A 21,868-nucleotide genomic window follows, 5' to 3' on the forward strand; every position below is an offset into this window, starting at 1 on the left:
TGACACTTCACACCAATCATCAAAATATCCTGTCATGCTCATTTATTTAATCAAAATAAACCATTGCATAACTCGCAGCGGATAAAATCTAACAACATTCAAACATGTAACACATCACATGTAAAGTTGTTCAACAACCAAAGATGAAAACAAGGTAAAACATCCCGTCCCGATGTTACATCTACCAGAGCATGACCCACTAAGGAACTACACTAGACTCCAAGGACTAGCTTCTACTCAATCACTGCTCGTTACCTGAAACATAGTTGTAAGGGTGAGTTCCTCAATCGATATAATAAGCATTATAAATTATCATGTAATGTTAAGTAAGTTAACACATTCAATCACCCTAATCAGATCACACAATCAGTAACGGCAATATCAACTCCAAAATCATACTCAACACAATCACAAAACAGCACGCATAATATTGGAATACATCCATTCATATTATACGCCATACATACATTATGCAATGAGACTCCATGCATGCGGTACCGACTATTCGTGAACACATAGTTCAACCTCACCGATCAAATCCAGATACGGCTACCAAGCTCACTAGTCCCACTCATTTGAGACCTAGTGACTCACTCACTAATTCCTCACCATGGGAATTAGCTACCACCCCAAGGGCTATGCTATGCACGCTAAATCACCTAGCATGCAAACATCAACAACAATCCACAATACTCACTCACTAATTCCTCACCATGGGAATTAGCTACCACCATAAAGGCCATGCAATACATGCTAAATCACCTAGCATGCAACATCAACACTATCCAAGATAGACATATGCTCACACTCTAAGCCATAGACAGTCTATTCACAATTGCATACATAACAGATACATTCACAGCATTATGCATACCATCATACATCATCAGCATGTTTATCACAGAATCATATCATATCATGCCAATTAATAAATCACAGTATTAGCACACTCTACTAATACCTATACTGCTCAAAACAACGGGAAATGATCCCTACTCTATCATACGTCAGCTAAATTACATCACTCAGCTGAAACGACCAAAATCCGCACAACCACAGCTCAGAAAAATCACAATTCTTCCCATACGCGTATTGCCTAGTCCCATACGCGTATGGCCCATTTCTCAGCCAATCCCATACGCGTATTGCCTGCCTCATACGCGTATGCTACGCGTACCACTTCCTCATACGCGTACCAACAGAGATAAAACCACGTTCAAAACATCATCTTCCTCATCCATACGCGTATGGACTCACCCCATACGCGTACCACTCACAGAATACGCGTAATGCACGCGTATGGCGCGTATCAGCGCCTATTTCCTCCCTACCAGGCCATCTCATACGCGTATTGCCTAGTGCCATACGCGTATGACCAGAAACAACATTTCCAGATCTGCTATGGGTTTTCTCTGCTACGTGATTTCTCAGATCCAACCTCCCACAGTCCAATTTTACACAGTATTCGTTCATATCATCTCACACGAATCATACCCTATTCAATTTCACAAATTCTAACATTATTCCATCTAATCCTTACGAATTTTCTTCAATTATAACCCATATCACATTCATCCATAAATTCATAAATTTCGACATTCATCATTCTAATCAGGGTCAAATCAATGGTTTATCACTACCCATTACATGTTATCCCATAATACCCATCAAACGATGATAAACCCCCTTTACCTGAGTTAATCCGGCAATCCTTTAGCTTCGAGCCCTTCCTCTCTTCACCCTTGTTCTCTGGCTCTTTTCCCTTTTTTCCACTTTAGAGTCGTTTTTCTGTATTCACGTGAAAACTCTCTTTTACCAACTGGGACCTTTTCTAATTCCAGCTTTTATTCCAATAATAATAATAATCCAATAATAATAATCCAATTATTTAATTAAATTAATAAATATACTATTAATTTAAATTAAATAATTATCCTTATTTCATCGGGGTGTTACATGATCCATCAGATATGCATGTTCTCCCCAAGTAGAGTGATTTGTTGCAGAATCTACTTGTGTGTGGTGCCTTCTCCTTCAGTGGGTTGTTCCCCAAGAGGGTAGCTGACAGTTGTCCCCAGTAGAGTTGCTTGTGCAGTTAGATTCTACTTGGATGATTTTGTTCTCCTGTAGTGGGTTGTTCCCCGGATTTGTTTGGAGTTGCAGTGACTTTTGTTTCTCAGTTGATACTGGGATCCCCTGCAGATGTTTTGAGGTTTTCTCTTGTTCCCCAACAGATTCGTCTTGGTGGCAGTTTTGCCCGTTGTGACTTTCTGTGCCTTGGTTGGGACCTTAGCTGATCCGTCTTTCAGAGGTTTGGTGTTTCCCGATGTCTCTGATTCTCCTGCCTCTGCTTCCCAGCAGTACCCGCAGATTTTTGCTTTATAGCATGCAGATCTCCGCAGATTGGCTTTCCAGTTGGTTTTTCCCCTGGAAGTATAGTACCGGGCGTTTGATTCCTGGACTTGTTGTGTTAGATATGTCTGTTTTGTCAGCATTCATCAAACATAATTACGCATATTCATGCATGTTCATAAACATTCAGATATTCGTGATGCATTTGTTTGCCATATATCTTTTGTTTGTTGTTGTCTCCTACTATGGGTTTCATAGATCTCTCTAAAAGATCTCCCCAAGCGGATGTCGGGTTTTAAATCTCTCCATATAGAGTCAGCCCCGTAAGCAGAAAAAGTCTGTCTTTCCTTCTGCAGTTCCCCACTGAGATATTTCCTCGTGGATGACGGTTTCTTCCGTTTCCTCCCAACACATATATTGGGATGGTTTGTCCTATTGAGTTATATCCTCATTAGGACGTGTTTTGATTCAGTCTGTCTTTTCGGAATATTCTCGAATTGGCGTTTGGTCAATTGTCTTTTGTGCTTCCCAGCGGGTTGTTTCCCCAGCGGAGTTTTCGGGCCTCTACCCTTATACCGGTAGTTGTAAGTCCTATTTTCCTTGCCCTTTTGACGGAATTGGTGGTTATGTACCTTTTATTCCTCGGCAAGAGTTGGTGGTTTGTTATAAACCCTATTTTGTTTCCCGTGCGGATTTGTGATTTCTTTCATCCCCACGGGGATTTGTGGTTATCCCCACCAGAGTATGGCCATTACCCCGTATTCGGTAGTTGTAAGTCCTATCTCTTTTCCCCTAGCAGAGGTGACCCTTTGTGGTTCGTTCTGGCTGTTGGTGAATTTTCTGTTGTTGTGGTTTCATCCCTAACAGAGTTGGTATCTCCCTATGGTGATCTATATCCCCAGTTGAGTTTGTGGTCTTCTACCCAGTATTTGGTAGTTGTAAATCCCATGTTGTGGTTTTGATCTCCCCAGCGGAGTTTGTACCTTGTGGTACACGTGGATAATTGCCGGATGCTAGCAATTTTATCCCAGCTGAGTCTTTGGTTTCTACCCAGTAGTCGGTAGTATTAACCTCTTGTTTCCTCAGCCAGAGTTTTTGGTATTCTACCCCGTATTCGGTAGTTGTAAACCCTAATTTCTCCCCTTTGCAGAGTTAACCTTGTTGTTCATCCTAACCAATGATGGTTACTCTTTGTGGTTATCTTCATTCGTTGTTCGATGTTGATATTACCTTGTTTGCTTGTGGATAATTGCCGTTTGCTAGCAATTTTATCCCCAGCAAGTTATCTTCTGGATCATTGCCGTATGCTTGCAATGTTATCCCTTTTGAAGTCGCCAGTGGGTCTTTTCACCGTTTGCTAGTGATTTGTTCCCCAGATCATTGATTGTTTATCAATGTATTCCCAGCTCGTCCCTGCGGATAATTGCCGGATGCTTGCAATTTATCCCCAGCGGATCGTCTTTCATTTACCCGTTTGCTTGGTAATGATTGTTGCTTCCTTCGATTGGTCATCTTTATATACCTAGTTGGTATCCCGATGCCTTTCCTTTCGGTCGATTTATCCTTTGTTAACCCAGTAACCGGTTGTGGATGATCTTCCATGCGAGTATATTATTCACGGTCTGCCGGTAATGAATAATATATCTCATGCACTCTTCAGTTGAAACCTTGTTGTGTTTCTCTAGTCGAGTAAGATTCGTTGTTTCCCTTTGCGGAGTCGAATATTTCTTTGTCGGATAATTGCCAGATGCTTGCAGTTTATCCCCTTTGAGTTGTCTTTCGTTTACCCGGATGCTTGGTATCGATTGTCTCTCTTTTTGGTTAGTCACCTATTATATACTTCGGTATCTCTGGTGTCTTTTCCTTTCGAGTATATTATTCACGGTCTGCCGGTAATGAATAATATGTCTCATGCGCTCTTTAGTTGGAATCCTTTGTTGATTTTCCCCAGCTGAGCAAGATTCGTATTCTTTGTAGAGTCGAATATCCATCGTTTAACCAGTTTGTGTTTTGGATGATGTGTGTTTTGGCATATATACCAATTCACGTTTTTGGTAGATCACCTATTATATGCTTCGGTATCTCTGGTGTTTCTTACCATGCGAGGTTATTATCTACGTTCTGACGGTAATAGATAATACATCTCTTGCGAGTATTTTATCCACGTTCTGACGGTAATGGATATTATGTCTCATGCACTCTTTGGGTTTGTGTCCCCAGTTTGAGTAAGATTCGTTCTCCCGTAGTGGATTCGAATGTCCATCCTGTAAGTTCGATTTGCTTTTTCAAGCCCTCCTTTCGGATGATGAGTGTTTTGGCGTATATACCAATTCACGTCTCGGTCGGTCACCTATTATATACCTCGGTATCCCTGGTGTTCCTTCCTTTCTGCTCCCTATTATGACTTTGGTCCCTTGTGGAGTCAGATTTGCCTGAGTTTATGTACCTTTTTTAGGTCTTTCTCAGATGTGTGGTTGATTGATATCTCTCACCCTTATACCGGTCTCAGATATTCATTCTTCCTGAGTTTGTTACCCTTAAACCGGTAACGTCTCATCCTTTGGCTTCCCCTGGAGAGTCTTTTCTAGATTTCCCCAGCGGAGTTGTGTTTCTATTTGTGTTGCTGTATTGGTGTTATCCCCAGTACATGCATTTTATGAGTCAGCTTGTTGCTTTTCCTCCGGACGTATATTCCTTTGGAAATATTCATTTCCCCAGCCTGAGTCCCTTTTCTTCCCCAGTGAGGTCTCCAGTCAGTTTTGTTATTCCCCTAATCAGAGTCGTGTCCTGCTCACGCATTTCGTTTTCTTTATTATACCCAAAAGAGTCTGTCAGAGTCTCTGTTCCTGGTGAGTGTATTACTCCGATGGATCGTCATTTCTTCTGTGTGAATCATATTTCCCACAGAGTTTGTGTCTTTTGCATGCATACATTTGCATCATGAGGTCTCTTAGGGACCAAAATTTGTCTCATTACTGTTATTTAAGCCCATTCTACCGCGTCGAGATGAAGATTTCTAAACTTCACTTCTCCGGATAGAATGACCTTAAATAGGGGCATCTGTAAGACCCCAATTTTGTCCCTAAGATCCCTCATGGCATCATATCCTATCATTCATTGCCTCAAGGATCTTTGTATACCTTTGCTTGCCTCCTAGTGGGTGGGGTATCTTGTGAGTGTGGTTCTTGATCACCAAGCATGTATTGCTTTTGTATATCATTGCTTTTCATATGTTTACTAACAAAAAGTACAAAAATATTATCATCTAACCTTGTTGCTTGCAGATGAAGCCAATTAGGTCAAGCCAGTTAAAATCAACCATTGAGCAAGGGATGGTGACCATTCTTGAAGAATTTGGGCACCATGATCATTCATAAAGAGTTCATATAAGTTGTGATATCATTTGGAATCAAGATCTCAAGAGAAAGAGGCCTGAAATTCATCAGAACATGGCTCAGTCAACCAAAACCCTAGAAAAGTCAATTGTGGTCAACTATGGTCAACTGTGCATTTAATCAGGAATTGGAAGGTGTGAGATGGTTGGAAAAGTCTCATTCATGTCCATATGAGCCTCATTTGGCATTTCAAAGATCAATGTTGAAGGATTTGAAGTCAAACAAAAAGTTTCCCAAAATGGAAATGACCTGTAATTCTCACCTGCCAAAAATGGAAAGTTTTTCTCCCCAAAATTACATGTCCAAGAATGCTTCAAATCAAATTTTGTCCAACATGAAAGTTGAAGATCTTGCTCTCACCTTTCCAAAAAGTCCAAGAACACTCATTTCTCATTTGTGGTTGGCAAGATATGGTCAAATCATTTTCAGAAAATGCCTAAATTCAAAGTGGCATAACTTTCACATGGAATGGCCAAATTGGATGGTTCTTCTTTGAGCAAACCATATTTGATGTGTACTATCCAAATCCATCATCACATTTCACCAAAAACCTTCACATAAAAAGGTCATTTTTCAAGTGGACCATTTAAAAATTGGTGGGAAAAAAGGCCAAATTTCAAAGCACAAGGAATTTTTACATGAAACCAATTGGAATAGCTTCTAAAGGCAATTTGTGACTTGCTGCAAAAAGAAAATTACTGTTACATTGGATGCATCTAGAAAAGGGCATTTTGGCCAATTTCCATAACAAGCTCATTTTGCTAATCATCCAATTTTTGGTTAATCTTGATTAAGCATGGATTAAGAGAGGGTATAAAAGCCTAATCCTAACAGAAAATGCAGAATGAACAATCATTTTTTCAGATCAAATCACAAAATTCTCCAATTCTCTCAAAAATCTCAATCTTGCACATTCACTTTTTTCACTCAATTCTTCAAGAATCCTTTGATCTTTGTGCTTTCTTTTGCAGCATTCATCATCTGCAGGTGATTGTGTAGTTCTGTTTGAAGGAAATTAGAGAGGAAATCGATCAAAACACCAACTGTTGCAAGCTCGAGTTTCCATGGCAGTCGCGATTTTCCACTGATCCAAACACTTCTGAGCTAAACGATCATCACCAATCACCTTCATAACCAACATACGCCATCTGTTTCACATAATTGAAGCCAAACACACACGGATTTCACAGTTGCATATCCAAGAGGTAAATTCTCGAAATCTCCAATTCTTGAAGTCAACATGTGGTTTAGGTAGTGCCTTGGACATAGAATAGAATGGCGTTTGAATCGTGCAATTTCATCAAGATATCTTGATCTAAAGTTTGTGCACCATAACTATTCTTGAGTGGATCTTTGTGTAAGTTAACTTCTGGACAATCTCGTGGCCATATCCATGATCCTCGTTGCATGCTGTTTCCAACGGTATATGATTTGTTCGATTTGGTTGAAAGTTGTTCATAACGAATTCTGGGAATGAAGAACATGAGGAACAGTGTTGAAGCTCGCGAATTTCTGGAAAACGAAGGCGTTCGATCCGTGTTTCTGGTGTTTCAATTCGAAATCTTGTTTCCCTCCGGATCGGACCAATCACAACGCGCCAAGCAATTTAGTGAAACTCAGCGTTTTAGTCCCTGGATCCGCTATTTACCAAATTGCCACGCTAATTCATTAATCCATTTTAAATCTTCAATAATTATTTCAATTTTTAATCAAACTTCTAAAAATCATAACTAGATCAATTTTAATCCAAATTGAGTGGGGATTTTTTTGATGATCTCCAAATTTCATCTAGTTTTTTTTAGGCATAATAATGGAAGTTGTGCCTGGTGTTTTTTTTTGGATTGGCCTAGTGATCTTTGATATGTATGCATTAGGTGTATGTTTTACCATATTGATCATAAAATAATCATGCATTATCCAAAATGAATGAAATTTCACATGCTTGTTCTTGACTCTCTCCTGGTGATTTTGGTATATAGTTTGCTAATTTTGAGTCCCTGGTTAGAGAGATATGATGTGATCTTCATGAGTGTGACAATATGTGTCACACTATGTTATGCTATGTTCATGATTTTATTTTCCATAACTATGCTATGCCTATGGCTCTGATTTTTTGCATGAGATACCTTGTATATGTCTAGTTTCACCATGAATTTTTGTAGGATTTGTTGATACATTTCCTATTTGATTGGCATTTTTGTTTGCTGTTTACCATTTTGTGAACTTTGTTTGAGTGATTAACTTCCATAGCTTGTGAAATGTTCACACCTTATCATATGAAGATGAAATTTGGTGGAGTGTTTCTTGACATGTTTAGCTTCACTTTGGCTTTGGTCCCATTCATTTCTCGTTTGTTGTCACTGTTTTACAATTGATTGAAGTTGGTGTACACTTTGTGACCTTGTTTGGGTTGATTTTTGCATACCATGATTTCCTGATTTAATTCCGATACTTCTACTTGTCCAAATGCTATGAAATTTGATAGGTAGATCATTGAATATGTTCTGTTTGAGCTGGAATTTTTGTGGAATTTATTGAGCTGTTTTGATATTTGTTTGAGTGTGATCATTCTGTTTACTCATATGTGGTTCACACTTGCTTACTTTGACATGTCATGTGCATAAAATGAAATTGGTGTATAGTTTTGATATGGGACCAATTGGTCTTTCTTCTTAATTGAATTATCTTGGTTTTGATCATGTTTCACTTGCTGTTTTAAGATTTTTCCCTCCTTTTGACCCTAGGCTTGTCCTAGTGGTCTTACTTCTCATGTTTGAGTTTGACTTTGACTTTTCAGGTTAAGAAGCAAAGTGCTTTAAAGGAATTAATGCAAGTTGATTGAGTTGTTTCATTTGACTATTGTAAACTAACTTTTTTGTGTTGTAGGATGCTTAGCTCATTTGAGCTTTGAGCTTTGTGCTTTGCACATTACATTGTTTGATTGTGTTATCTGTTGGTTCATTACTTTGTTTTTTTTGATTTTTGTGATTGGGACTGATTATATTTGATTGATTTCAGGTACCATAGTTGCTAATAGTTCTTTGAGAACTTGCATTGCTTTGCTTGTATAGCATTTGCATTGAGGTATAGCACCTTCTTCTTCATGTAGTCTGGAAGACCTGGCTTGTTATTTAGCCAGGCACCTGTCTGAAGTCCTCCTTAAGAGGCAATGTCTTTGTGTGTTTATTTTTGTCCCCAAGCAGGTAAAGTCCTTTGAATAAGGCAATTGGTAGAATCCAAGAGATACGCAACCTATCTCCTACTATTCTGTGAGTCACTCACCTTGCTCACACTACTTGTGTTGATGCATAGTGAGTAAAAGCCCAAGATCTATAGAGTCTAAATTGTGGAGAGAGTTCCATCTTTCTGAACTCCCACACCTTCTGATATTCAATGCTCTCCCCGACCAGGGATAAGAGTGATGAGGCACACCCCTCATATCCTTTCATCTGCTTCACCTTAGTCCCGCAATGGCAAGGTTAAGAGCAATATTAACCCTATTCCAGTTGGCTTTAATGCCTCACCCTTGTTTGAGCCTGATTGCTTGGTTATAGTGTGTGATAAATGACCTTGCTTGATTATTTGCTTGATCCATATGTACATGATTACTTGAGTTTGCCATTGTGCATTTATCATCATTGATTGCCATTAGTGCATGATCATTTCATTTGTCCTTGTGATTGATGTTTTCCCATTGAGGACAACTGTAAGTCCATTTATTGGCCAATGTTCATATGACATGGAAGGGATAGAGTGTAAGGCCATTTCATTGGTCACTCATATCCTCTTTGCTCTTTGATTGAGTTGGTCGTTGTATGTGAGGATTCATTGTAAGTCCATGTAATTTGGCATTTGTTTTCCTATGATCATGTGTGGAGGTTAACCAAAGTCCAGATAGATTGGCAGTTGACTTCCATGTTTGTTTTTGTTTTTTGCTTTGAGGAGATTAGAGTAAGACCATTTATTGGCATCTGATATCCCTATTTTGTTTTGCTTTGTGAGATTGGAGTAAGACCATTTATTGGCATCCGGTATCATTGTTTTATTTTAGGAGATTGGTGTAAATCCATTTATTGGTATCCGGTATCCGCCTTTGTTTGTGAGATTGGAGTAAGACCATTGAGTGGCATCCGGTATCACCTTATTTTTTATTTGCATTGCTTTGTTGCTTCATTCCTAAGGACACACTTGAATCATCTTCTATATGATTTCAAGAGGTGAACCTCTAAGAAGTTTTACACTCCATTATCCATCTTTTGTTCACAAATCCCTTTCCACATTGTTGACTTTTTCAAACTTGTATATACATGTTGTGCAAATATCTTCACATCTTTTTCAAATTAGAAACTTGGACCTTAAGTCCTTGATTTTTCAAACTTCACTTTTTGTAAATACTTCTTTGAATTGAATTCTAATCATACTTTGACCATCCTTTTGTGAATAATCATAATCAATTAACTTCACCCATTCAATTGTTTTGTGGCTTTGTCCATGTTTGTTAAGTTTTCATACATTAGCCATAGGTTTGATTTATCCTAGTTGGTTGATGTTAATCTCACCTGTTTGTCCTTAGTTGATTGAATTGTAAGTCTTCCTTGCTTATTATAGGGTTAACCCCTCACTAGCAAGTTGAAGCTTTTCTCACATGGTGGACTCGTTGTTTCATAAGGTTGAGTTTTCTCCCGTGGGTAACGTAAGACCTTAGGGCTTGCGTTTAAAATTGAATTCACTAATTTTTGGAAATCTTTTAGCCGAACTACGGCGTTTTGATCCTTACCTTTGATGGAAGGTACGTAGGCAACAGGTTCATCCGTTCGAACACAAAAATAATAAAACTTGTATATTCTTTTCTCATCATCCCAATCATGTTTGCACAATATGTCAAAAAACAAATAAACATTTTTATACAACAAGTGTGAAAAGGGTTCCCTAGGAGTACCTAGGACGTGATGGGTGCCTAACACCTTCCCATTGCGTAATTTACCCCTTACCCCGATCTCTGATCTTTTCATTGGTTTTCTACGTGTAAAACTTCTTAGGCTTTTGTTCGCTTTTTAGCCATTCCTTAGGATAAATAAAAGTGCGGTGGCGACTCGATTCCTTGTATGCTTTGCTTATGATTTAATCAATAGATCATATAGCGACGAATACACCGCTACATTCATGTTAATGCAATTTTCACTTTGTCCATTTGGACCATATTGTGTGATATATCTTGTTTGTGTATACTTTGCTTGTTTGTGTGGTCTTTGACCATTAATGTATATAATAATAACAAAAACCCTAAAAAACTTTTGTGTGGACTGTTGGCTTGAGCTTGGACAAATGGACTTAGAATTTAGGCAACATTCCTATGCTAAAGGACTTGGCCAATGCCAATTTTTGTGAAACCAAGTGATTGCAATTTGAAACTTCATCTAATACATCATTCAAGATCCCTCTGAGTTCATCTACAACATGATCATTGTGAAGCTGTTATTTTGAACCTGTGACTTGTGGAATTCATCTGTTACATGGGCTAATTTGAAGAAGATCATGGAGTGGCTAAAGCTTGGATGTGGCTATCTTTATTTGATGCCTTTGTTCTTCAAGATTGATATAATTGTGCATTTGTGTGTTGCTTAATTCTAAATGTCCAAGGGAATTTGGGTTTCTATTGACATTCTTGTCTATTGGATTGCTACCCATCGATCAGATCTTTTCAACTCTTAACTTTTAATTTTGTGCATATGATTAGTCTCTTCATCTTCTCCCCACTTCTTTAATTTCAAAATCTCTCACTCCTTTTAAAACTTTCTTTGTTTGAACTTGCTTTGTTCTAAATTTTGACCACTTTGCAAAAAAAAGGTAGAAACTTTGGCCTTATGCCATTGCATTTTCAAACTTCCTTTCTTAAATCAAACTTGTAAATAAACTTAACTATACTTGACTTAAACTTTCAAAAAGCCAAAAAGAACTAACTCATTCAAACCATTTTCAGGCCTTCGTGCCTTTCAAACTTAATTTTTGATAAAAGCAATGCACCCACTTTGAAGTTTGTATCACGAACTACGGGGTTTTGATCCCTCATTTTTATGTTGGTACGTAGGCCCAAGTCCGAAGGTCTTGTCAAACACAAAAATATAATTAATGAATTCTTTTCTCATCCCCCCATTCTATTTGTTTGTAAACATCATTTTTGTATCAAATACATATGCACACAAAAAGGGCTCCCTAGGAGTACCTAGGACACTCTGGGTGCTAACTCCTTCCCTCTGTGTAACCAACCCCCTTACCTGTAATCTCGGACATTTTATTAGTTTTGATTTGAAAACTTCTTAATTTTGGGTTTTGTTCTTACTTTTTCCCCTTTCCCTTGGAAACAATAAAAGCGCGGTGGCGACTCTTGTTATTTGATGTCTAGCTTATCCATAGCTTGATGATCATGAATTTACCGCTACAAAAATTAAGTGGCGACTCTGCTGGGGAAAGGAGTTTCGCGTGGGTTTAGCCTACTTTTTGTGTGTATATATTTGTATATATGTGATGTTTGTATATATGAATGTGTGATATAATCTGCTTGTTGTGCTTGGTGATATCTGAGTGGTGAGATAAGTTCTAACCCGAACTTGAGTGCAATTAAGATAGGAGGATGGTATAGTCATGTTTGACTTGTGTGGAGTATTCCTTAACAAGTTGGCTTGAGATCCATCTGCTCAGTGGAGACTTTGTTGGATTTGGAAATGTCACAAGTATTTGTGGTTAGGCATTACTATCTCTGATTTGGGTCCGAGAAGCTGAGGACCTTAGAACATTTAACCCCTCTTGGCCTATTTAGGACGTAGTGCGGAGACTGTTCGAGTGTAGACTTGATAACAGTTATTATGCAATACTACATTCATACGAGTTTCTCTTGAGAATATTATGGGTCGATGAGTTAGTCATCTTAACCTGTAATATCCGATAGATGGAATTAAGACTCCAGGAAATTTTTAGAACATGATCTACAGGTTTTAATCCTTAGTTCACTCCTTTGGGATGGTTCTTACCTAGACTCCATGCTCGTGACTTACAACAAAGCCTTGATTCTTGGTTGATCCAATCAAGTCTTGTCAATATCAATGAAACTTGGGTGTTGATAAGGTGTAAACCATAATCCACCAAAATGGATGATTGATCTTGACAATGACTCGATTCATCCCTTGACCTTTGTTTGCTTGCCTTGTGTGTGATCCCTTATTTGTGATTGTGGCATTCATGCATTCATGCATATCATAACATTTATCACACGAAAATTTCAAGGAACTGAGGTATTATTTGCAAATATTTTCAGACCATGGATTATGGACAAAGGAACACTAAGAAGTACAGTTTCAGATGCTCCGACTTGAAAGAGTTAAGGAAGATATGGGAATCTTTTGTCTATCTTATCTGCCGATGTGGTTGAAGGACTTTTGAGTGTATTGGTGCAGTTCTATGATTCTCTCTACCGTTGTTTCACTTTCCCAGATTTTCAGCTTGTGCCTACCTTGGAGGAGTATTCTCATCTTTTGGGGATACCTGTTTCTAGTAGAGTGCCTTTTAGTGGATTAGAGGAGATTCCCCGATCTAATCTTATTGCTGAAGCTCTTCACTTGAAGAAATCTGAGATAGAGGCTCATTGGGTGAAGAAAGGAGGATTGTTTGGGTTGCCATCTGATTTCCTCATCAGGGAAGCTACTACTTTTGCTCAAGTCAGAAGTGTGGATGCTTTTGAAGCTATCTTTATATTGCTCATTTATGGATTAGCTTTATTCCCTAACATTGACAGTTTTGTTGATGTTAATACCATTAGACTTTTCTTGATTGGGAATCATGTGCCTACTCTGTTGGGTGATATGTATTTCTCTTTGCATCTAAGGAATTCTAAGGGTGGTGGAACTATTGTCTGTTGTATTCTTCTTCTGTACAAGTGGTTTATTTCGCACTTGTCTCAGACACCTGCTTTTGTGGAGAACAAACAATGTCTAAGGTGGTCTCAGAGACTTATGTCTCTCACTAATGATGATATAGTTTGGTATGATCCTTCTTTGAGCAGATTGGAGATTATTGATAGTTGTGGTGAATTCTCTAATGTGCCTCTCATTGGTACACAAGGAGGAATTAACTACAACCCTGCTTTGGCTCGTCGTCAACTTGGGTTCCCCTTGAGAGACAAACCTAATAACACTTTGTTAGAAGGTCTTTTATATCAAGAGGGTAAATATCCCCAACATCTGAAACAAAAGATTGTGCATGCTTGGCATAATGTGTATATGAAAGGAAGATCCGAGCTTGGTCTGCGCAATTGTGTAGCTTTGGAAGCTTACACTCTTTGGGTGAAGAAGAGAGCTTTGGAGTTGAAGATTCCTTATCCCTATGAAAGACCTATGTCTATGGTTGTGGTTGAGCCCTTAACTCTCCCTAACCAAGATGTAGAGGAGTTGGAAGACGCACTCATCAAGATGAAGCAAGAGAAGGATATGTGGGAAGAGCGTTTTCGTGCTTTCAGCAAGAAGTATGAAGAGTTGCAATTGGAGTCTAAGGTCAAAGATGCACTTATTGAGCTACTTGAAGACCGAGTGATAAAGAGACAGAGAGAGCCAGAGGTTTCATCTTATAGCATGCCTCAGCCTTCCGTTGCTTGGAAGAAGATTATTGATCAGCATGTCCTTGAGAAGACTCAGATGAAAGCTTCTTTTGAGATTGAGATCCGTCGCATTCGAAGGAAGTACGCGCCTTCAACCAGGGCTTCTGACATTGTTGTTAGGGATCCTTAGGATGACTAGTCTCATTTTCTCTTGTATTTTTCATTTGGTTTCTGAAATTGTACTCAGTGTAATCCTTCCAATTATAAATGAAAAGAGATTTTTTTGGTCATATAAAAATTATTGCAATTGTTGATATATATATTTGCAAATGATATAAGTAAGTTCCTTGAAAACAAAAATAATTAGTCAAGCATTGCATTTCATGCATCATTTGCATAAGCAGGTTTCTCTTTCTCCAGATGTCTCATTGGTGTTTCTTCTGTGCTTTAGCCAAGCTGACTCATCGGTACAACACCCGCACCAATCATCTGAGAATTATGGAGCATCTAGAGCAAGAGAATAGAGAGCTGAAGGACGAGATCGCCCGCCTGACTGCCATGATGGAGTTAGTTCTTGTCGCTCAAAGCCAAGCTTCTCCAACACCTGTAACTCCTCCTCCTCAGAGGACAGTTATTTCAGAAGTGGCTACCTCTACCACGCCTGCTGCTACCGCTCATTTTGCACCCATTATGCTTGCCGGATTCCTGTGGGGAATGCCGTCCAACTTTATGCCTGAAGGCTTTGCGCCTACTTTTGCTTCCATGCCGACATTTAGCCCGGTCATGTCTGTGCCACCTCCCGTTGTGCACACCTTACCTCGTGTAGAGGACACCATTTATCACTCCGAGTCGTCTGAGGGTCTGGATGTCTATGAGAAAATGGATGAAATGAAATATCAGTTTCTTGAGCTGCGCAAGGAATTGAAGACGCTAAGAGGTAAGGACTTGTTTGGAAAGAGTGCCGCTGAATTGTGTTTAGTGCCCAACGTTAAAATCCCAGTGAAGTTCAAAGTGCCTGAATTTGAAAAGTATAAAGGGAACACTTGTCCACTCAGTCACATAGTGATGTATGCTCGTAAGATGTCTACCCAGACTGATAATGATCAACTGTTAATTCACTACTTCCAAGACAGTCTGACTGGTGATGCGCTCAAATGGTATATGGGATTAGACAGTGCAAACGTTCGTACTTTCAATGACCTGGGAGAGTATTTTGTCAAGCAATATAAGTACAATATGGATATGGCGCCTGATAGAGACCAACTGAGGTCTATGTCTCAGAAGGATATGGCACCTAAAAGAGTATGCGCAAAGGTGGAGGGAATTTGCTGCTCAGATCACTCCTCCCTTTGAGGAAAAAGAGATGACAAAGATCTTTCTGAAAACTCTGAGTTCATTTTATTATGAACGAATGGTTGCCAGTGCCCCCAGTGACTTTACCGAAATGGTAAACATGGGGATGAGGCTTGAGGAAGGAGTACGAGAGGGACGTTTTTCAAAAGATGAAGCATCGTCGAGTAAGAGATATGGTAGCAATTTTGGGGAGAAAAAGGACAATGAAGCGAATGCAATTTCTAGTGGGAGGAAGAGGAGGCCTCAGATCAGAAGGAATCCACCATCCCGTCAACATCATCATAAAGTATCTTTAGTTATCCCTGTATTTTCTAATCAACAATCAACACCAGTTCAATAACAACAACAACAACAACGACAACAACAAGCAAACACCTACATCAACAATAATACCAACAATCATCATCAACAAAACTTTGAGAGGAAGAAGGTCTCTTTCAACCCGATTCCTATGTCTTATGCAGAATTATACTCATCTTTGGTTCTCAAGAACCTAATCCAACCGAGGAACCCGCCGCAAATTCCAGAACCACTTCCATGGTGGTACAAACCTGAGCTCCATTGTGCTTTTCATCAAGGAGCACCCAGACATGATATAGAGAATTATTATCCGCTCAAGTATGAGGTTCAAAAGCTGATGAAGAGTGGAATGGTGTCCTTTGAGGACCGTGCGCCTAATGTGAAAGCAAATCTGTTACCCATCCATGGGAACTCTTCTGTGATATGGTGGATGGTTGTCCTGGCGAGTTTAAGGTTTTTGATGTGCATTTTATTCGGAGATCCTTGGTGCAGATGCATAAGGATGTTTGTTTGGTGAGTGATTGTGAACATGACCATGACAATTATGTTATCTGTAGTGTTAACCCGAGGGGTTGCGAAGTTGTGAAAAGGGACATCCAGCGATTGATGGATGAAGGCATGATTCAAATTGTTCAATCCTGTCATGTAGATGACGATGTAAATGTCATATTGCCCATTTTCAAGCATCCAGAGAGATTGGTAATCCAGTACGACAGCGACAACAGTAACAATGTCAGCAATAGATCAGTATCGCCGTTGGTTATACGGTTAACGGGCTCAGTCCCGTATTCATCTGATAAAACTGTGTTGTATCAGTATAATGCTACAATGATAGAAGGTGGTCAAAAGGTCCCGTTACCTACGACTAGCTCTGTGGTGAGCATTGCCGACGTTACCAAGGTGACCCGCAGTGGTCGTGTGTTTGAGCCGGTGTTCCCAAAAGATAAAGAAGAATCAGTTGTTGGAAAGAAGGTAGAAGTGCCTGTTGTAGATCCAGTTGGTGCTTCAAAAGGTAAGTCTGGTGAATCCAACAATTTGAAGGCTAACAATGATGATGAGGTACTTCGGTTAATCAAAAGGAGTGAGTTTAATATGGTGGAGCAGTTGCTCCAAACCCCCTCAAAGATCTCAGTGTTGTCTCTGCTCATGAATTCTGAAGCGCACAGAGAAGCACTGCAGAAAGTCCTAGAGCAAGCTTATCTGAAACATGATGTTACGGTGGATCAGTTTGATCATATTGTGGCTAACATCACTTCCTGCAACAACCTCAGCTTTTGTGATGAATAACTTCCCGAGGAAGGTAGAAATCATAACTTGGCTCTACACATTTCAATGAATTGCAAAGAGGATGCTTTGTCAAATGTGCTTGTTGACACCGGATCATCGTTGAATGTATTATCAAAGTCAACTCTGTCAAAGTTGTCATACCAAGGAGCGCCTATGAGGTATAGCGGTGTAATCGTCAAAACTTTTGACGGTTCACACAAAACGGTTATTGGTGAAGTGGACCTTCCAGTTAAGATAGGTCCGAGTGATTTTCAAATTACTTTGCAAGTAATGGATATCCACCCGACCTATAGTTGCTTGTTGGGAAGGCCATGGATTCATGAGGCAGGAGCTGTTACTTCAACTTTGCACCAGAAGCTCAAATTTGTGAAGAATGGAAAGCTTGTGATCGTTGGTGGGGAGAAAGCGTTGTTGGTTAGCCACCTATCATCTTTCTCTTATGTTAAAGCTGAGGATGAGGTTGGAACTCCGTTCCAAGCCTTATCTATTGCTGTTGAAAAGAGAGTTGGGGCACCTATGTCCTCATTGAAAGATGCCAAGAAGATTGTGAAAGAAGGTGATGTTGATCAATGAGGGCGCATGGTAGAGGTCTCCGACAATAAAGACAGAACGGGTTTGGGGTTCCAGAGAGGTTCATCAGCTGCAAGGCCTGAAGATATGCAACTTAGCTTCCGTAGTGGAGGGTTCATTCATGGCAATGAACGACACTTAGCTGCTGTGCTAGAAGATGACGAAGAGGAAGACTGCACCAATTTTGTGACACATGGAAAGGCTTGCAACAATTGGACTGCTGTTGATATTCCTGTTATTTTGCATCGATCTAAGTAATTGCTTTTATATGTTTTTAAAATCCTTCTCCTATGCCTAAGGGAGAAGTGAACATTATTTGGTCATTTTCAAATTGATCATTAATAAAATTAATTCTATTCATTCACATCTATGATGTCTTGTTTTTTTACTTTTTGCTTTATTCTGAAAATGGTAATAACAAAAAACATAAATAAACAATATAATTGTCCATCTGCATAATATTTGGGCATAAATTCACTTCTCTAAAATCAAAATATCAAATCATTATGCAGGTTGGTTCCTAACCCCATTGAATACAATGATCCTTCTCCTTCTCCAAATTTTGAATTCCCTGTGTTTGAAGCCGAGGAGGAAAGTGATGTAGAAGTGAGTGATGAATTATCTCGTCTTCTTGAGCAAGATGAAAAGACCATTCAGTCGTTCAAAGAGCAAATTGAGTTAGTCAACTTGGGTTTCGAGGATGATGTGAAGGAAGTCAAGATTGGGTCTCGGCTGTGTCCAGATGTCAAGAAGGGGTTGATTGATCTTCTTCGAGAGTATTCAGATGTGTTTGCTTGGTCCTATCAAGACATGCCTGGTTTGGATTTTGAGATTGTGGAGCATAGATTACCGTTGAAGCCAGAATGCCCGCCAGTCAAGCAGAAGTTGAGAAGAACGCATCCTGATATGGCTGTAAAGATCAAAGAGGAAGTGCAGAAGCAGATTGACATCGGTTTCCTTGTGACCGATGAGTATCCGCAATGGGTGGCCAATATTGTGCTTGTGCCGAAGAAAGATGGAAAAGTCCGCATGTGTGTCGATTATAGAGATTTGAATAAAGCCAGTCCGAAAGATGATTTCCCTCTGCCACACATTGATATGTTGGTACACAATACTGCTAAGTTCAAAGTCTTTTCGTTTATGGATGGATTTTCCGGATATAATCAGATCAAAATAGCACCCGAAGATATGGAGAAGACCATATTCATTACACCTTGGGGAACATTCTGTTATAGTGTGATGCCTTTCGGTTTAAAGAATGCTGGTGCAACATACCAAAGAGCAATGACTGCTCTTTTTCATGATATGATGCATAAAGAGATTGAGGTTTATGTCGATGACATGATTGCTAAATCGATTTATGAAGAGGAACATGTTGAGAATTTGTTGAAGCTATTCCAGCGTTTGAGGAAGTATAAACTCTGCTTGGATCCCAATAAGTGTACTTTTGGTGTTTGTTCTAGTAAGTTGTTGGGCTTTATTGTCAGCGAGAAAGGTATTGAAGTTGATCCTGCCAAGGTCAAAGCAATACAAGATATGCCTGCACCCAAAACTGAGAAGCAAGTCAGAGGTTTTATCGGTCGCTTGAATTATATCTCCAGATTCATTTCCCACATGACTACCACATGTGCGCCTATATTCAAGCTTCTTCGGAAAGATCAAACTTGTGATTGGACCGAAGACTGCCATAAAGCTTTTGACAGTATCAAAGAATATCTGCGTGAATCTTCGATTTTGTCTCCATCTGTCGAAGGAAGACTTTTGATCATGTATTTGACTGTGCTTGAAGATAGTATAGGTTGTGTTCTTGGTCAGCAAGATGAGACTGGAAAGAAAGAATTTGCAATTTACTACCTCAGTAAAAAGTTCACCGACTATGAGACTCGGTATTCTATGCTTGAGAAAACTTGTTGCGCATTGGTTTGGGCTGCTAAACGTCTGCGTCAATATATCTTAAATCATACTACTTGGTTGATATCCAAAATGGATCCAATTAAGTATATATTTGAGAAGCCTGCTTTAACTGGGAGGATTGCCCGTTGGCAGATATTGTTATCAGAGTATGATATTGAATACCAATCTCAAAAAGCGATCAAAGGTAGTATCTTGGCTGACCATTTGGCTCACCAACCAATTGAAGAGTACCAGTCAGTGCAGTATGACTTTCCTGATGAAGAGATCTTGTACTTGAAAATGAAAGATTGTGATGAACCATTGCTTGAAGAAGGGCCAGAACCTGGTTCCCGTTGGGGCATGGTATTTGATGGAGCTGTTAATCAATATGGAAATGGCATTGGGGCAGTGATCATTACTCCTCAAGGCACGCATCTACCATTTACAGCTAGATTGATTTTCAAGTGTACAAACAACATGGTAGAATATGAAGCTTGCATTATGCGACTTGAAGAGGCCATGAATCTCAGAATCAAGTATTTGGATGTATTTGGAGATTCAACTTTGGTTGTGAATCAGATCAAAGGTGAATGGGAGACAAGTCAACCCGATTTAATACCATATAGAGATTATGCGAGGAGGATTTCAACTTTCTTTACAAAGGTTGAGTTTCATCATATCCCTCGAGATGAGAACCGGATGGCAGATGGTCTTGCAACATTGGCATCAATGATTGTGGTGAAGTATTGGAATGAGGTTCCCAATTTGTCAGTGATGCGTCTTGATAGGCCAGCTCACATGTTTGCTGTTGAAGAGATCAAAGACGAGAAGTCGTGGTATTACAACATCAAATGTTTCCTCCAAAGTCAGATTTATCCGTTTGGGATATCTTTGAAAGATAAGAAGACTTTGAGAAGATTAGCCGGTAATTTCTACTTGAATGGTGATATACTGTACAAGAGAAACTTCAACATGGTTTTGCTCAGATGCGTGGATAGACACGAAGCAGACTTGTTGATGACTGAAGTGCATGAAGGTTCCTAAGGTACTCAATCCAATATACATGCAATGGCAAAAAAGATGTTGCGAGCAGGTTACTATTGGCTGACAATGGAATCTGACTATTGCAAGTTTGTGAAGAAATGCCACAATTGTCAAATATATGCTGATAAGATTCATGTTCCTCCGACACTATTGGATGTTATTTCTTCCCCATGGCCCTTCTCCATGTGGGGAATTGATATGATTGGGATGATTGAGCCCAAAGCTTCGAATGGACATCGTTTCATTTTGGTGGCAATTGACTACTTCACAAAATGGGTTGAAGCGATATCGTATGCAAATGTAACCAAGCAAGTTGTTGTAAGGTTTATCAAGAATTAAATCATATGTCGTTATGGTGTGCGAAGCAAGATCATTACTGACAATGGATCGAACTTGAATAACAATATGGTGGAAGCCCTTTGCAAAGATTTTAAGATTGCACATCATAATTCTTCTCCCTATCGACCTAAAATGAATGAGGTTGTTGAAGCTGCAAATAAGAACATTAAGAATATTATTCAGAAGATGGTTGTCACATATAAGGATTGGCATGAGATGCTCCCATTTGCTTTGCATGGGTATCGTACATCCGTCTGCACTTCAACAGGGGCAACCCCTTTCTCTCTTGTATATGGTATGGAAGCAGTGCTCCCCGTAGAGGTTGAGATTCCTTCATTACGAGTGCTTATGGAAGCCAAGTTGACTGAGGCTGAATGGTGTCAGACTAGGTTTGACCAGTTGAATTTGATTGAAGAGAAGAGATTGATTGCCATATGTCATGGTCAGTTATATCAGCAGAGAATAAAGAAAGCTTTTGATAAGAAGGTCAGACCTTGTGTGTTCAGAGAAGGTCAGACCTTATGCTCAAGAAGATCTTGTCGTTCAAACCAGATTCTAGGGGAAAATGGACTCCTAATTATGAAGGCCCATATGTTGTTAAGAGAGCCTTTTTAGGCGATGCTTTGATTCTTACAACTATGGATGGTGAAGAGTTCACTCGTCCTGTGAATGCAGATTCAGTCAAGAAATACTTCGTCTAAAAAGGAAAAGAAAAGCTCGCTAAGTTGAAAACTCGAAAGGGCGACTT

Source organism: Lathyrus oleraceus, chromosome 7, assembly GCF_024323335.1.
Source record: "Lathyrus oleraceus cultivar Zhongwan6 chromosome 7, CAAS_Psat_ZW6_1.0, whole genome shotgun sequence".
NCBI classification, from domain to species: Eukaryota; Viridiplantae; Streptophyta; class Magnoliopsida; order Fabales; family Fabaceae; genus Lathyrus; species Lathyrus oleraceus.